General features: G+C 36.5%; 1 long non-coding RNA gene across 5 annotated transcripts in view; it reads left to right on the forward strand.

Moving 5' to 3' along the window:
* Positions 1 to 16,323, forward strand: part of LOC139978010 (uncharacterized) — a 168,801-nt gene that overhangs the window by 105,339 nt on the left and 47,139 nt on the right. For all 5 annotated transcript variants that reach the window (XR_011796865.1, XR_011796868.1, XR_011796866.1 and 2 more), the window contains one exon: positions 3,710 to 3,800. This is a non-coding gene — a long non-coding RNA (uncharacterized lncRNA). The remainder of the gene's footprint in view (positions 1 to 3,709; positions 3,801 to 16,323) is intronic.

Here is a 16,323-nt window from a genome sequence, read left to right on the forward strand (position 1 = left end):
GGAGGCCTAGGTAGGAACTATACCAGAGGATGAAATGCAATGCAAAAACTGAATTTATAGATGATATCATAGATGTAGCTTGTTTTTGTGTGGAATGTATTTGAAGTTGTAATGTGTTTAAAGCAGCATTTTGCGTTGGGTCGCTTTTTTCCACCTTTTTAACATGTGCATCGATTTTTTTAGATGTATCAATCATAAAACAGCAAACTAAGATACCATCCAAGTTTCACCCTGCCAAGAGCGTTAATTAGCGAGTAATTAACGATTTATGTCGATAACGAGTAAAAGTGTCCTCGACAAAGTTTTCATATCTCCAAATCCACTAGTTTGAATTCCACCAATCAGTGAATAGTATGTTTATTCATTAGCATTTTGCGTTTGGTCGCCGCTTTCTACTATTTTGACATGTCCATCGAGTTTTTTACATACATAAAGTCACAAAACAGCAAATTAAGATATTAGCCAAGTTTTCCCTGCCAAAAACGTTAATTGGCAAGTATTCCACATACAAAATTAATCGCATTCAGTTCCCAAACCCACTAGTTTGAATTCAACCAATCAGAGATGCAGGTTTAGTTATGAGCCGTTGCTAAAAATAGATTCAAGACTTTGCGTTGGTACAACCAGGGAGTTGTTATGCAACTGCCTGGTACAACTGCCATATAGACTGTACACAAATCAAGCGTGGTGTTATATTACGTATCTGTCAATGACGTTCGTAGTGTTTAAATATTCATATTATGGGCGAGGTTTATTGGGTACCCAACGGAAAATATCTTGGAGAACAACAAAGTTGAAAGTTGCAATTTTTTCGACTTTTATGCCACCATTTGAAGTAAAATATAAATAGATAAGCTAGTTATGTATGTCGTTATGGCATAGTGGAGTCAGTGAGGTTGAGAAAAATCATAGAAAAGGACGCAAAATGCTGCTTTAAGATATCCCCTTGAGTTTATTTTGGCTGTGTTGATACAGGTAGTGATTTTGGATATTTTGACTTTTATATCATTTCAACGATGTTATGGCTTAAAGTTGCAAACATTAGCAGTGTCAGTAAAATTGAGGAAGATGGGGTAAGAAAAGGTATAAAACCTTCCTCAATAATTTCTATTTGCTTTTGTTTCTTTCATTAATTTGTTAATAACTTCATATAATTAACATCGCACTGCCGCCGCTGCTTATGTTTGCTCTCCACCTCTATTGCGATTAATATTTTTCAGTTATCCCGCCTATAATCCATTAGTAACATCTCATAAATTTCCTTGTCATTCTTTCCTTGTATGAAATAAATGAATACAAAATAATAATTGTGAGAATTCTTTCAATTTCTTCCACATGGTAGCCTAACACCACACTAAGTCAATGGGGTAACCTAGCCTAACCATCTGTTTATTCCCTGAAATTTTGACGCAGTTAAATGATATCCATGGAATACTTTCAATATTGCTGTTATCTTCGTCCACATGGTTGCCTAACACCACAATAAGTCAATGGGAAAATGTTGCCTAACCAAGGTTTGCCAACAAAACAAATCACACTTTGCGTAGGATTCGGGTAGTAAATTAGGAACCGGGTAGTATTGAGTCGGACAGGTACCCGGGTACTCGGATACCCGTGCAAACACTAATATATAGGTAGATATTTCAAGAAGCTGCTTGTATTCACATTGTTCCGGAATTGATAATTGTAAGGTTTCTCACTGGATTTGTAACTTTAGAGAGTGTGTTGACAGATTAATATCTGGGATGTTGCAGTTTCAAACAAGTCTCTTTTTATGATTTAATATTGAGAGCAAGTAGAAATGCTGCAATTGATGGAAGCATATGTATTTTACATATTTATACTGGGTTTCAATCAACTTCAAACTTTAATAAACTTCAAACTATAATTAAGGACTGAACATATTTTGTGCGCAACTATATTTAGCTAGTTGCTGGTCTAATGTTAGAACTAGCACTGTAGTTAACATTTAGTAAGGTATTAGTGTAGCCTGTAGCTGTTACACGAACACAGACGAACAGTACAGAGACCTATAGTTAAATCTGTGTCAAGGATACTGCAGACAGATATCCGGACCAAGTTGTCTGGAACCAGCATATTTATATTACTATTTGATAGAATTAAATATGCGTTGTATGTTATTGATGATGTTTTGAATAAGCAATCCAGTCTGCCTTGGCTTCCCTGTTAGTATAATCCTACCAGCCAAGGAACAGAGTCAATGTCGATGGAAATTGTCAATGTCTTTAGAGTTAGCATCCCAAGTCTTTTTCTGTAATAACTGACTATCAAATGCCTCCTTGGATGACTTGCAATAGTCCACGATAGTTATCATGAAATTCATAACATGTGTGATGAAGTTATAATGCAACACCATGACTTTCGTAGATCAACATTACCAGTATCCACCATAGTTACGTATAGTGTCCACAACGAGGATTGGGCGGAAGGATAGGCTAGTGTTTTTCCAAATGAAATGCTGGCACATTGGTAGGCAGGTTTTTAACAGTGAAAACCCCTCGAAAAAAATGACAATGGCAGTTGAAAGATGGGCCGGGCGGGCAAAATGACGGGCGAGCTGGCCGCCCTGTGAAACAGCAAAGCTAGGCCACTGGCTGAGTTAGAGAAGAACATTAACTTAGTTGTAGCTACATGTGTGGCATTCTTTAATAATTGTACAGTTTTCAACATTAGCTGCTGGAAGAGAAAACTTTCACAAGTGACTTATAAATTAGTGTAATCTATCTGTGATAGAGTTCTGGTCAATCAATTTCTTACCTGTTGCAAGGAAAGGAAGGATAGCAATTCAGAATTAGAAGTAGTTTAATTTACTGACATGCATTGTTCCACAGTACCTGCATTTCCAAATGGGGTTTGCCAGGCTTGCATAAAGTCGACAGGGGGGCGCTGTCCTATCTAGTAGAAACTTAGCAAGTTGCTGACTGCAGACTGTACAGTAATGTATAGGATTGAGCACTAGTACACTATTTGTTGCTTGTTGGTAGTTATTGAAGATGAGATCTTTTATAACATATTTTGAAGTTTCACGTCAAATTTATCGTTTGAAGCACCTTACCCTGCTTTTCAATATACAGCCTTTTTTTGGCAAAACTGCAAATGTGGAACCTTGGAATTAGTCAACCAGTGCATATGTAAGCCAGTTAACCCAGTGTGATCTCATGCTTACGTGTGAGAGCTTTCACAAGATCATGTTATTTTGATTACAAATTCCGCATATTAGAACCGATATGATAGCGCCTTCTATCGAAAGCCAGAGAGCCACATTGTTCAACCAAACTTTGCATTTGTATTCTTTAGTATGTGGGCTGAAAATGAAACCTGTAATAAGCCTGATCGTATTACCTTATTTTTGCTTATTTATGAGACATCAGTAATTTTGCTGTGAATTCTAAAGGGCTGAACTGATCCAAGTTTGATGTCAGTGAAGATCGAGGATAACCATTTTAGGCTTCCTTAATATCGATTGCTCCTAATAATTCGTGCTAAATTACATTGTGATAATTGTAAAAGAAAAAAGAATGATTTTGCTTATATCATACATTTACGATGGCGGTCATGCGCTACCGTATATTTCATTATGTTTTGTTGATTTCAGACAAGCGTATTTGAAATGGCCCTACTGTACGTTTGTGTGTACGAATGGGTGTACATATGTAAAACTAGTGTCACTTCTCTTCTTCATTTACAGTGCGTACTATTCAAGCACTTAACATTGATTGTTGGAGCCTGATGTTTAAACTGTCTTTTGTCCTTCTGCTGTTTGGTGTAAACCAGTAAAGGTAATTTTTTGATTGTTTTTTTGAATTATGGTTAGATTGTTCAGATTAAGCATCATTTTCAGAGAACTTGGGTAATACCATTTGGATATAGGGTTGACATTGCTGCAGTGGTAGCAATCTTAAGTTATGTTCATTACATATATTTGTCTTGCTACCACAGAGTTTGATCCCTGTGATATGATATATGCATACAATTAATGTAACATCAAGTGTTTTATCTCATTGAGCTTATCCTATAATGTTGAAAGAGCCCTAAGTAGGAGAAAAGTAGGCAAAATCCACTGATTCGTCACGTACCCGGCCTATACCATACCCCTTTGAACGTGAGTAGTTACCAGTTATCAGCAGAATGTGTTGCCCCGTTACTTGTACGGTTTGCTGTATGTCTGGCTTGCCTGTCTGGTGACCTGTAGGTCATAGTGAATACATCACACACTACACTGTAAGCTCAGTACAGCATGTGAAGTGGATTGACTGTTGTCTGATTTTGAATGCTGGCAAGTTTTAACATTGAACTAGCAGTGAGTGCTCTCTCTCTACTGTGTAAGGTCAGTACGGCAGTGTGGAGTAACTATGTGACTGGATCAGATCGCTCAACTGGGCACCGTTCGCTTCAGTTCTATGGGTGCTGACTTAGTCGGCGCTACAGGATTCATAAGCACCAATTTTCCTAGTGCATGAAGCATGATATTTTTCACGTTTGACGGTGAGTTTTATGGATTGTAGATCACTTTGAGGCTTTTTTGCTACTTTTGTGATTATCATGTTCACGTAAAGCATGCTTTTGATGATCAAAGTTATAGTTTTGCTGTAAGTTTTGGGCTTAGCGTTGGATGCATTTGGCAGCATAATAGAATCATAGGTCAGAGATGCTCATTTATACATTACCATAGCATAGGCGTTGGCTCTGTCTGCTGTAAGGCTTGCGCGTCTGGCCTGTGACTGCATATGTTGAAAGATGCATTTGTGCTCGCTTGTATTCGACGTTTGTGAACAGATTTTCATTGGATTTGCAAGTTTGTTTAAGATATTGTTGATCAAGTCTTTCCTGTATGAACAATGATTTTTTGTAACATTAATTGCATTTCACATTGTTCTTTGTATTATAAGTCGTGACACACCTTTGGACTCTCCTACCTGTTTCATTGTAACGTTAAAGCTTGCAGAATAAGGAAAAAAGAATAATAATGCCTGTAAGGAGTAGTTTTCTATTACCTGAGAAGCTGTGCGACATTAAAACTTGTGCCCAAATCAGTCTGCATTTTATTGTTCATGAACGTGGCATGTTGAACTGTGTGCATTGGAAAATGTGCTACCCATGGTTAGTTCCCACCAAGAATGTCACATGGTACGATTCAAAATGGCGGATCACAAAATTGTGCATGATGTTATTTGGCGGGCTGATTTCTGTGGATGTTTACCCAGTGGTGCAGCTCAATGATCATCTATGTCACAACTTTGGTGATGGTTGCCGAAGGAAGGGTTGTAACATGATGAGGTCATGTAAGTGACATTCATGTGTTTGGTCATAGGCATGAGTTGGGTATTCAAAATAAGTGTATTGTTTGGCTTTACTGTAGAAGGCTGTTGTGCACCAGTAGTTCTACTCAAAGCAGGGTTTTCCTGCTTGTCGTGCGCAGGCGCTAATATTTAATCAGTGTCTGTCTGTCTGTCTGTCTGTGAAGAAGGGCTAGGCTTCAGGCCTTGTACTCGCGATACGTAGAAGTCTGCACGGTTTTTCTGTATGAACCACTCCTTTAGATCAACCACGTTTTCGTTGGTTTCAAAGTATGTTAACATCATCGTAATTTTTCCTTCTTTGATCTTCATTTTTTTCATATTTAATTCCTTATATCTGAGGTTTGTTGCATTTCTTGAATTACATGCTTTGCTGATTTTCATTTTCTTCCCTTTTCTCTCTTTTTGTAATAATTACATTGTTCATAATTTGCATTTTACACAACTCACCTTCCACTACTTTTCAATTTTTGCTTACAAGTTTACAGCACAATCTAATTTAAATTAATTCCTAATTCAACTATGGTTTTCTTTAGCTTTACATTTTAACCAAGAAACTTGCTCAGCTGAAACTTTTATTGATGATAAGAAGACATTCTTTATAAAACTTGTGGATAGTCATTATTTATACAGCCCCAAATAAGCTTGGGAAAGAATTTATCAAATTTTCTTTCCAAATAATCTTACAATTTGGTTATTTTATTTTTTGTTTCATTATTAACAAATAAAAGCTATACCTAATACAATTTTAGAATGTTTAATTTACATTCTAGAGAAGAGGGGATACAAACATGATTTATCTCGTTTAGTTTATTATGTAGCCTGTACATTGTAAAACCTGGGGTCTTTAAGTAGTTAACAAAGATTCATGTGTTGTAGTGCTTACTGATGTATAAATCCTCGAGCTGCACACACACATTTTCATTTTCTCTCGTCCTATCCAAGTTGTTCCTGCAATTTCTCTCCCGGCATTTACATCATGCTTAAATGATACCAGTACAGGCATTTGAACCTACAGAACTGGTTACTGTCTTGGCAACAGCTCTGGTTACTGTCATGGCAACAGCACTGGTTACTGTCGTGGCAATAGCACTGGTTACTGTCGTGGCAACAGCACTGGTTACTGTCGTGGCAACAGCACTGGTTACTGTCGTGGCAACAGCACTGGTTACTGTCGTGGCATGTTTTACCACAACTTTCATCTGGCTGACAGGAATGAATATGATGAAGCCAGAATCTACAGCCTAATGAAGAAGCAAACCCAATGATCATATTTGCAATATGACAGGGATAATTGTGATCCCCTTCCCCACCCATCCCATCCCCACCCCCATCCATCCCCTCTCCCCACCAATCCCCTTTCCCCACCAATCCCCTTCAAACATCTAAGGAACATCTTTGTCTGGTTGGGAGATACTTTAGTTCTGAAACCATGTTGGAGGCTGCCATTTTCTTAAACGGTGATTTCAAAGTACCCCAAAACTGTTTACTTTTGCCTTTGTTTTATTTAATATTTTCACAAAAATCTAGCATAAATTTGATATTGAGTCAGTAGTGGTAAGGAACCATAGGGCAGTCTGTGTTCTGGCTTTTCAACCATGGATAGACATTGCAGATGGCTTTGCCAGGTACAATATTACTTCTTCAAAGGTAAATGGCCCAATAGTTTGGTTTGTTATATATCAGAAAAGTAAGGGTTTCAATCACTCTGATGTCTTTGTGTTAATATGCAAAACATCTTTTTGTTGCATAAGTTGTAGTTTGATGTAGTTGAAGTAGTTGAAGTTAGCTTTATTATTATAGCGTTTGACATCAGTAGCTAACGACTGCACATAGTACCTAAAGTTGACTACAGTAAGCACTGAGCAATCCTAAAGTTATAGCATTGGTAACAAATACTTCCTTGAAAAATACTGCATTAAACATAATAGAACAGCATGCTGGAACCCAGCATATACAACCTGAGAGAATTTTTGTATATGAAAAAGTTAGGGAAACAAGTATGGTCGATGGCATTGCTAGCTTTCCAAAATGGCAAGGAAAACATTGAGTGGGTTGACAAGATGTTCTGTGCTCCTACAAGGTTTTCCCCAGGATTTGCTTTAATCAAATATGATACTGAACAAGTGATGGTGTGAATCAGCTTGGGAAGGATTCAATTACAAATAACAGTTTGTGTCGGGTTTTTATTTTGAGATTATGACCCAATCGTGTAATATTACGGGAGGTTTGGGGGGGGGGGGGTATGGTGGAGTCAATGCAAATATGTTACATGAAATATTGATATGAGCTGTTTACCTTTAAAGATAGAATTGAAGCCTAAGTTTACTTTTGCACATCCCCAAGAAATAAGCCAACTTGGCCCAAGAGATACATACCTGTTATTCTCTATCAGTTTGGACCCCGCTGTGGACTCCTAACAACATAACCATAGTATGAGTGGGCCCCTTTTCACAACGAACATTTAGGGCGTATACTTTCAATTAATAGTTTCTGCAAGGAGCCCTACAAGTTCATATATTATCTTTCCGTCCAAAGTGTTACCACATAAGTAGCCCTTTTAACAGAGACATTAGCAGGGAATAACATATCCTGTATTGAATAGCAAAATGCTTTGTAAACTAGCAAAATGCATTGTAAAATGGCAAATTGCTATGCAAAGATGTGCCGCAGTTCGGAACACAGGAACGATAGTATTTTATAATCTGAGAAAAAGTTCAGAGCTTCAAAACTGCTACACAAAATTCATCACTACATTATTCTCTGATTAGGGCTTATCAAATTGCTTCTTATAGTTTATGTCAATATTTTTCAGCTCTGCTGGGAACCTTGAAGTTCATCTATTATTTTTCTGTCCACAATGTTAGTAAAAGTTTCGGCCAGAACCAGCAGCTGTAAATAGAGAAGATAGTTTGACAGCACAGAGGCCTTTTAGTCCAACTCTTATAGGAAGAAACATTTTAAGACATACAGTAATGCAGGTTAAGTCCAGAGTCTGGACATTGGTTCTAACACCTGTGTATATGTTTGGTTGCTATTGTTGGAAGTATACAGGAAATTAGCTACTGTACAACAACTCAAATGTGAGTACAGTTGCAATAAATAAACCTTTTTCTTGGTTTTATTTGTACCAAGTGATCAAACATTAGCAATTAAGTAATGATTTTATTGGATTCTAAAACAGACATGACTCTGTCATAATGTAAGTTATATACGAATCATAAATTTTCCTCAATTTGCAATTCTGTCAATATGTATTATTTGTTGAATGCATTTAGATTAGGGAACAAGCAAGGGAACTGTTTTGATATCAAAAAGTATAAAAAAGTACCTTCAAAGAGCCATTTTCTGTTGATTCTCCAAACTGCTTTGTAATAATTAACTGCTTTAAAATATGCTGGTCTAAATATAGTTTGATCTCAACAGGTGTTTAATACTACTATTTGGTATTAGCATAATCTACTTAGCCTATTCACTGGTAACTTAAGCATTAGCTCCAGTGACCCTTTACCGGGTAAATGTCCATCACATCTCCTTTCAAATCTACCATTCGGAGTAAAGAGCCTTATTCTGGTTGCAATTTCCTTGATTAATAATCACACTTATTGTGACATTATTCAGCTGTGTTTTGGACTTCATCTTCTTGAAGAAGCTCTCTAAACATGTTGTATGAATGCTGCATAAGTACCTTTTGACTTTTTCTTGTGTTTTTTATAATGGTTTTGTTTTCTAACACACAAGGAGTTGGTCTTAATGCTTGGTCTTAATTTATAAACTAGTGATAAAAAATATCCCCAATATTGCTCCCATGCGATTTCCACCGTTCGTCTTTGTAGGAAAGTAAAGCATTACACTTCAACAGGGCAATTTATCTGATGTCTGTTAGTTATTAATTTGTAATATATACAGTAGCGCAAAGACATAAGCATCAGATATCACCCGAGCTTAGTGCAGGCAAACCTACCCGAAATTAACTTAAATATGAATATTGCCAGCTGGCTAGAAGGGTACAAAGGTAACTTACAGTACTCTGCACAAAAGCATGTTAACTGACAGTTTGTATTGGTTCATACATTACAGCATCTACACTATATACATGGTTTCAATCCAGTATGGAACACAGAACAGATTTTGTTAAATTGAATGCAAATGGAAATAAAATTAGCACATAACAGAATAAGTATACATGGTCAAAAAAACACGGGAGATGTTTCACCCTCTATTTTGAGAACAATAAAAAATTAAATAAAGCTCTAGGTAAAATATTCAGGACAATTTCCAGATTGAAATTGGACTCGGTAGATTTTTGCAATGTAGGTTTGCCAGTTTCTGGGATATTAAATTATTATGATTATTTTACCAAATTTATATAGCTCTCTTTTCATGCTTAAGCATGTTCAAGAGCACTTTACAATGACAACAAAATAACAAAACCCTTAAAATATGAATATGGAAGAATAAACTTAACACATCTTAAATATTAATATAAAAATATAGATATAAAAACAAAGGAATTATTTTAAAAATAATATAGATTTACAGTGAAATTCCTAAAAAGAACAAAGTGAGTTTTAAGTAAATTTAAGTAACAAAATGACAAAATCCCTTAAAATATGAATACGAAATATAAAATGGATACTATACTAATTTACGTCACTAATGTTTATTTTCCATGATTACTATTTGTAGATTTGTTGTTGCATTAACTACTGTATCAGAATAGGAATTACTGCACTTAGTGTAAAGCTGCACTGTATTTAGTTCAATAGAACATGGAGGCATAGTCTCCCAGTTAGGGTTAAAGCAGAGAATTGTTAGATTGTTTGAATGGTGGTCACAATTCAATCTAGAGAAACAGGTACTTATGTAAGTAGAGATGGAATGTTCATGGAAAAAGCTTTTCTCAATTGCTGATATATCTGGTGTCTGCATTCTTTCACTTTTTACTAGTTAAGTTACCATAGCTATAGTATATACTACTTAAACCTAGAAAAGTCTTAGTTTTGATGAAGGTTTGTTTTTAAAGGCATGCCGCCCTAGATATTCACATGTGGACAAACTGCTTCATCTCTTGAAGGAACTTTGATACTGTAGGTATGGTCATCATTTCCTGGAAATTGTGCAACCTGTCTTATGGCATCTAATAGTACTCCCAAATATAATACAATGAGTGGAACACATGCACCCTACTACATTAATGTGTTCACCTAACAGATGGTAATAAGGGAATAATTAATGGTTTCATTTCTATTCCAAAAAGTTTGTTCTCGCACTCTTTCATCAATGGTAAGTATCTATACAACAAAGATCTTCAAATTTACCTACTTTTGTCATTTTTCAATATTTCACAAGTTTGGCAACTCATGCAAGTAAAACTGCATTGCATTGAATTGTAATATCAACAATGTACCAAAACCTACATGCAACTGTTTTAGGGCAAACTCTGACTAGCAGACTCTTATGTTTTGCTATGTACAAGTTATTAAACCTGGGTAAGAAATGTAGAATAACTGTTTTTTCCCTTCATTTTCTATCAAATGCTTGTTGTCACGTACACCGGAAATGGAAATTGTCTCTTTGACATGACACTTTCTTTCTCTGCAAGAAATGAACATTTGAGCATTCAGGGTATTCTCAAGCTAACTGAGCAACCTTAATTTTGCTACGGGATGCAGAATAAATTATGCCTTGATCTACTTTCTAGTGAAAGGTTAGTTTGTTAGTGGAAAAATGCAGATCATTTAGGAAAATCAGGCAAAATCATCGGTGCACCCTGTTTGATTAATCAGATACCACCAGCAATGTTCAATAGAAAGGTATCATTTTGTACTAATATATGGAAAGTAAAGTCATTGGCTGTAGCTTATGGCAATAAAAATGTTATGTACAGTATGTTATTGTATGCTATGAACTCAAAAAACGAAGGAGTAAACAGTCCATGTCTTCAAACTGTAATTTATATTCAGGGGACATATTGAAGAGAAGCATTAAAAGGTCTGTTCTTCAGGGGGACATATTGAAGAGAAGGTCTGTTCTTCAGGGGGACATATTCAAGAGGTCTGTTCTTCAGGGGGACATATTCAAGAGAAGGTCTGTTCTTCAGGGGGGCATATTCAAGAGAAGGTCTGTTCTTCAGGGGGACATATTCAAGAGAAGGTCTGCTCTTCAGGGGGACATATTCAAGAGAAGGTCTGCTCTTCAGGAGGACATTTAAGACACTTTCTATCAGTTGGTCTGGTTTTGTTGTGGCTGGTAGTTTGATGTCAACAATCCAGCTACTAGAAAATGTGACACACCTCACAATCATGTTTGGATACATGTATATATTTCAAGTTAGGTCTTACTTTGCATTGTGCATTGGGTCATCAGTTATGATACCATGTTCAGTCAATATAAAGTCTACTGCAGTTGAATTAAAATAGTGTTAACTATAATCTTTGTAGGTTCGTCCCTTAAATTAAGGTGCAGTATTTGCACATGTACTGTTGAAGAAATGTAATGTGCTTTGGTATGATTTGACTGAGCTAATCGTAATTCATATTGCTTTTACTTCCTATAAAACCCTCCATTCCCTCTCAGTCTAGTGGTGAGCGTTACCTTTTATAAGAAAGCAGTTTTTGTACACAGGAACCATGTAGTAGTTTAGAGACTACATTCACAGCCTTCAAAATAAGTCCACAATTTCTAACACTGCATAATTCCCTACAGGATAAATCTATAAACTGAATCAGTAATATATAGGCCTCTGGTCTGTGTTAAATGTTGTAAGGACTCAGTTCAAAATGATACACAAAACGTGCTTAGAATTAATTAGAATCTATGTATTTCTATTGGCTCTTATTTGTTAACATTGGCAGTCATTCTGTTTGTCATTGTCCTAATGCATATATCACATAGAACTGGCACACAGTAACTATGTGAGTCGACCTGTGGTGAAAAAACCATGATTTCCTGTTATGTTCTATGATTTTCCACCTGTCATGGAAATGTGATTACGGAAATAGCCACCCTGTCACATACAATAACTCAGGTAGAAAGATTTGTTTAACAGATGAAAAGAGAATATTATCAGCCACTCGTTAAAACACCTGGTTGAATGTGATTACTACACCAATCCTGCATTCCCGGCCAGATTCAATCCATTTTCACTTGTTTGTCTTATTAAACAGTGAATTATTTTGTATGAACCACACCAGCCACACCCTAAATCAACAGAGGGTGCACCTTGTATGGCAATGGGGATCTGTAGCCACACCCAAAATCAACAGAGGGTGCAGCCCCTATAACCTTGTATGGCAATTGGGATATGTAGCCACACCCTACATCAACAGAGGGTGCAGCCCCTTTAACCTTGTATGGCAATGGGGATCTTCAGCCACACCCTCAATCAACAGAGGGTCCTGTCATATCGGTCCTTTCTAGTTCCACGAAACTTGACAAGTTCTGCAGTCTCTGAATCACTGCTAAATTCCAAAGTTGAGGAATCTGACAGACAGTTCCTTTCTACCATCACATTCCTTATTTCACACATAGTAAGACATATTCCAGCTAATTTGGTTTTTAACACTCATTACTAGCACATTTTAGAAACCAGATGTTGTCCACTATTCGTTTGGCAACTTTACACTCATCTGGTCGTTAAGCAGTTAGAGAAGACGAGATCCTTTGAAACATTTTCACAACAAGCACATACAAGCCCCCTACAAAACATTTGTAGATCTGTAAATAGTTTATAAAGATCACATTCATTAGTACCCAGAGTCTGTTTGGACCGATATGGCAGCACCCTCCGCAGAAGAGCTGAAGATCCCTGTTAGGCTAGATCTGTGTATGTTGTGCCAGTACTGTGAACCTAACATGGACAGTAATCATACTTTAAACTGTCTCTCCCAATGTTACACATCAGTGCTCAAACTCATTGATGATGAAAAAGGGTGATGTTACAAGCACAAACCAGCAGTTTATATATGTTCTTAACTTAGGTGCATTAGACAGTCACTTCTTTTAACAACCAAGTAATAATTTTACAAATTGGAATTTGTCAAATGTGTGGTAAATTTTTAACTATAATGTAATATCATGTCATGCCTTCCATATTTTGACATTTGTTGCAGACAAAGGTGAAATAGAGATTAGACATTTCGATGCTCCTCATATAATTTGCCAAACTATCCCATTACGTACCCGGGAAAATATGTCAGGAGCGTTTTTTTTTTAATGGGTAGCAGCTTGAGTCCAGCCGATCAACCAATATCGAACACATTTTTCTTTTCATTGGAAAGCATAGATACCTGCAAAGATGTAACAAATTTACTTCTTTCCTACATTATGTGAAATTTAGGATCTTGACTAGTCAAGCTTAGTAAACTAAAAACTGTCCAAATCCAACATAAACAATGTCTTAAGACAAACTCTGCTAGCACTCTGTTTATTGTTTTCACAAGAAAGAAAAGTAAACATAAATAAACTAAAAACAAAATAATAATTGCAACCCTGTTTGTTGCATGATACTTCTGAGCATCATAGAGAAAATATGCTGAAATACATTATTAATTGTGAAATGCCCCATCTATTCCTGCTCTCCCTCAATCAGTTAAACTCAGTTCTTTCCACAGAACAGCCAAGTGGATCCAGGACCACATTGTGAAGAGTACCGGCCTTGGGTCTTGTCAATCTTTAAAGATTTTTGGCAGCTAAGAGAATAAATCCGTAAGTTTCAGATTGCCCTCTTGGAAAGTCTTACAACTTGCAGGAAGTGTACCCAATCACCTCTCATTTGATGCTACAGTTGTTGAATATGCATTAGGATAATTTCCAGCTTGCACTTGATAAATGTTTGGTGATATAAATAGTTTACGTGAATATGCATGGCTTTATACATGTCACCTTTCATCATTATCATTTCTGTTTTAATCCTTAAATTCACGACAGCCTGTTTCTCAATGTGTCCTTACATATAGCTGTATGATATTTCCAAATAATTAATTGTTCTGGTAATCCAAAGTTAGAAGGTTGGCTGGTATATTGACAGTTTGTGTGACTTTATGGTATGTACAAATATAAACTGCATACTTTACTGAATAAAGGTTGAGAGACTCAATAAACACTCACAGAAACTTTAATAAAGTCTCAAAGTGTGTTTGTTGATGAAGTTTGGAAAACAAACTTCCAAAGCAGATTCAATATTTCTTATTCTAAATGCACTCTGACCAGGTGGGTTTAATGGATAAAAATTGTTCCTTCTTCAAAGAAGTTAAAACTGTGTCACTAAATTGGAGAACCTTGAACGATTTGAAGTAAATTGATTTGAGTAGGGTAGCCTATACAGTATAGTGTGAAGTTCAAGTTTATTATTACATCTGGTAAAATGGTTGTCATTGTTATGCTTATAAATGCCTTTGTCATATTTTATACAATCAGGCTGTTTGTTATCATACATATATGATCTGTGTCAGCTGCACCAAGTCTTCGTAAGGTACTACATGAGATCCCATGCTCTGTGTTACATATGAAATATAAACCTGGATCAGTCCTAGCTATTTGAACCTTCATTGTGATAGACTAGGATCAAGCCAGGATCAGCGGTGACCTTTTACCTCCGATGGTGTTTGTTTTACGCTAAGTTGGCACAACAGTAGTACAGTAGGAATAAATAGCAGCGCTGCACATTACACAGCTATTGATGTTGCAATATGGTGTTCTGTGATGATAAGGGCCGGGTCTGATACCAACCATGAGATCTAAAGTAGACTCACTGGGGTTCAATATCAATTATTGAAGAACACTGAGTGCAGATGCATCCTTTCACTACATTTGCTTTAGTTGGCAAGGTTTAAGGACATTTCTGTTACCGATTCTATATTTAAGAACTCCCCCTTCCCCCTTCTCCATCCTACCACTCCCCCTTCTCCATCCTACTTCTCCATCCTACCACCTCCCTTTCCCAGCACCTCCTCCAACCTACCACTCCCCCTTCCTACCACTCCCCCTTCTCCAATCTACTTCCCCCTTCCCACAAAGAGTTGTGTGGTTATAGTCTATTTCGACGACTACTAATTAGGGAGTAGATTACACCTTTAATCCACTACACAAGATTTGCATTTCACAAATGCTAAGTATGAATAAGTTTCACTTGCAATCCTAATGCCTAACTTGATTATTCCTGACATCATGTTGGTCTAGACTTAAGTTATCATTATGAGTTGAGGTACTTTGTTCTATCCTGTTAGTTGTTGTCCAGTATGATATGACCAGAATGGTATGTTCCCCATTGTATTAAACAGATTTGACACAAAAAGCAGCTACTGTACTTGGACAAGTTTCTAACAGTATACAATTTTTGAACAAAGCACACCTCAATGTGGATTGCAGTGCTAAGAGCCACGTGCTACGGCAATGTACAGTATTGCTTTTGAATTGTGATTTCCATGAACTAGCATGTACAAGCTTACACAAAATTGAATAACTAATTTGTTCCCTACATGTTTACTTACAGTTTTGTATGCATTCTGTCACTGTTTAATCATGGACATACTATATGTGGTGGGTCTTAGCTTTGCCATTATACATGTTAATATCTACACGGAGCAGATGTTTCACTGTAAGTGGTGCCAAGATTGGAAAACAGTTTTTAAGCATATTCAGTTCTGCCAGGTCACGGGACCTATCCAAAGCGAAACTACTATCATGAAATTGAAATCCTTGTTAGTTGCGTACTCAAACAGTATACACATGTAAGATGAACGTGAAAGGGAAGGAAACATCTTCAACCAGGAAATACAAACTTTGAACTCAACATTAGAAGTTGCTTAGCTGGTAATGTGACTATGTAATAAAATTGATAAATAACATGTTACAGAACATGTTGAAGCTTTAATTGGAAGTATGCAATGTCATAATATTATGTTGCAAATCTAAAACAGACTTTATCACTTTGATTTAGGCAGGACTTAATATTGTTACGATATTTGAAAACAGATGAGACCTTTGTAGATTTCAAGATAAC

The sequence above is a fragment of the Apostichopus japonicus genome, chromosome 12, assembly GCF_037975245.1.
Source record: "Apostichopus japonicus isolate 1M-3 chromosome 12, ASM3797524v1, whole genome shotgun sequence".
Classification (NCBI taxonomy): domain Eukaryota; kingdom Metazoa; phylum Echinodermata; class Holothuroidea; order Aspidochirotida; family Stichopodidae; genus Apostichopus; species Apostichopus japonicus.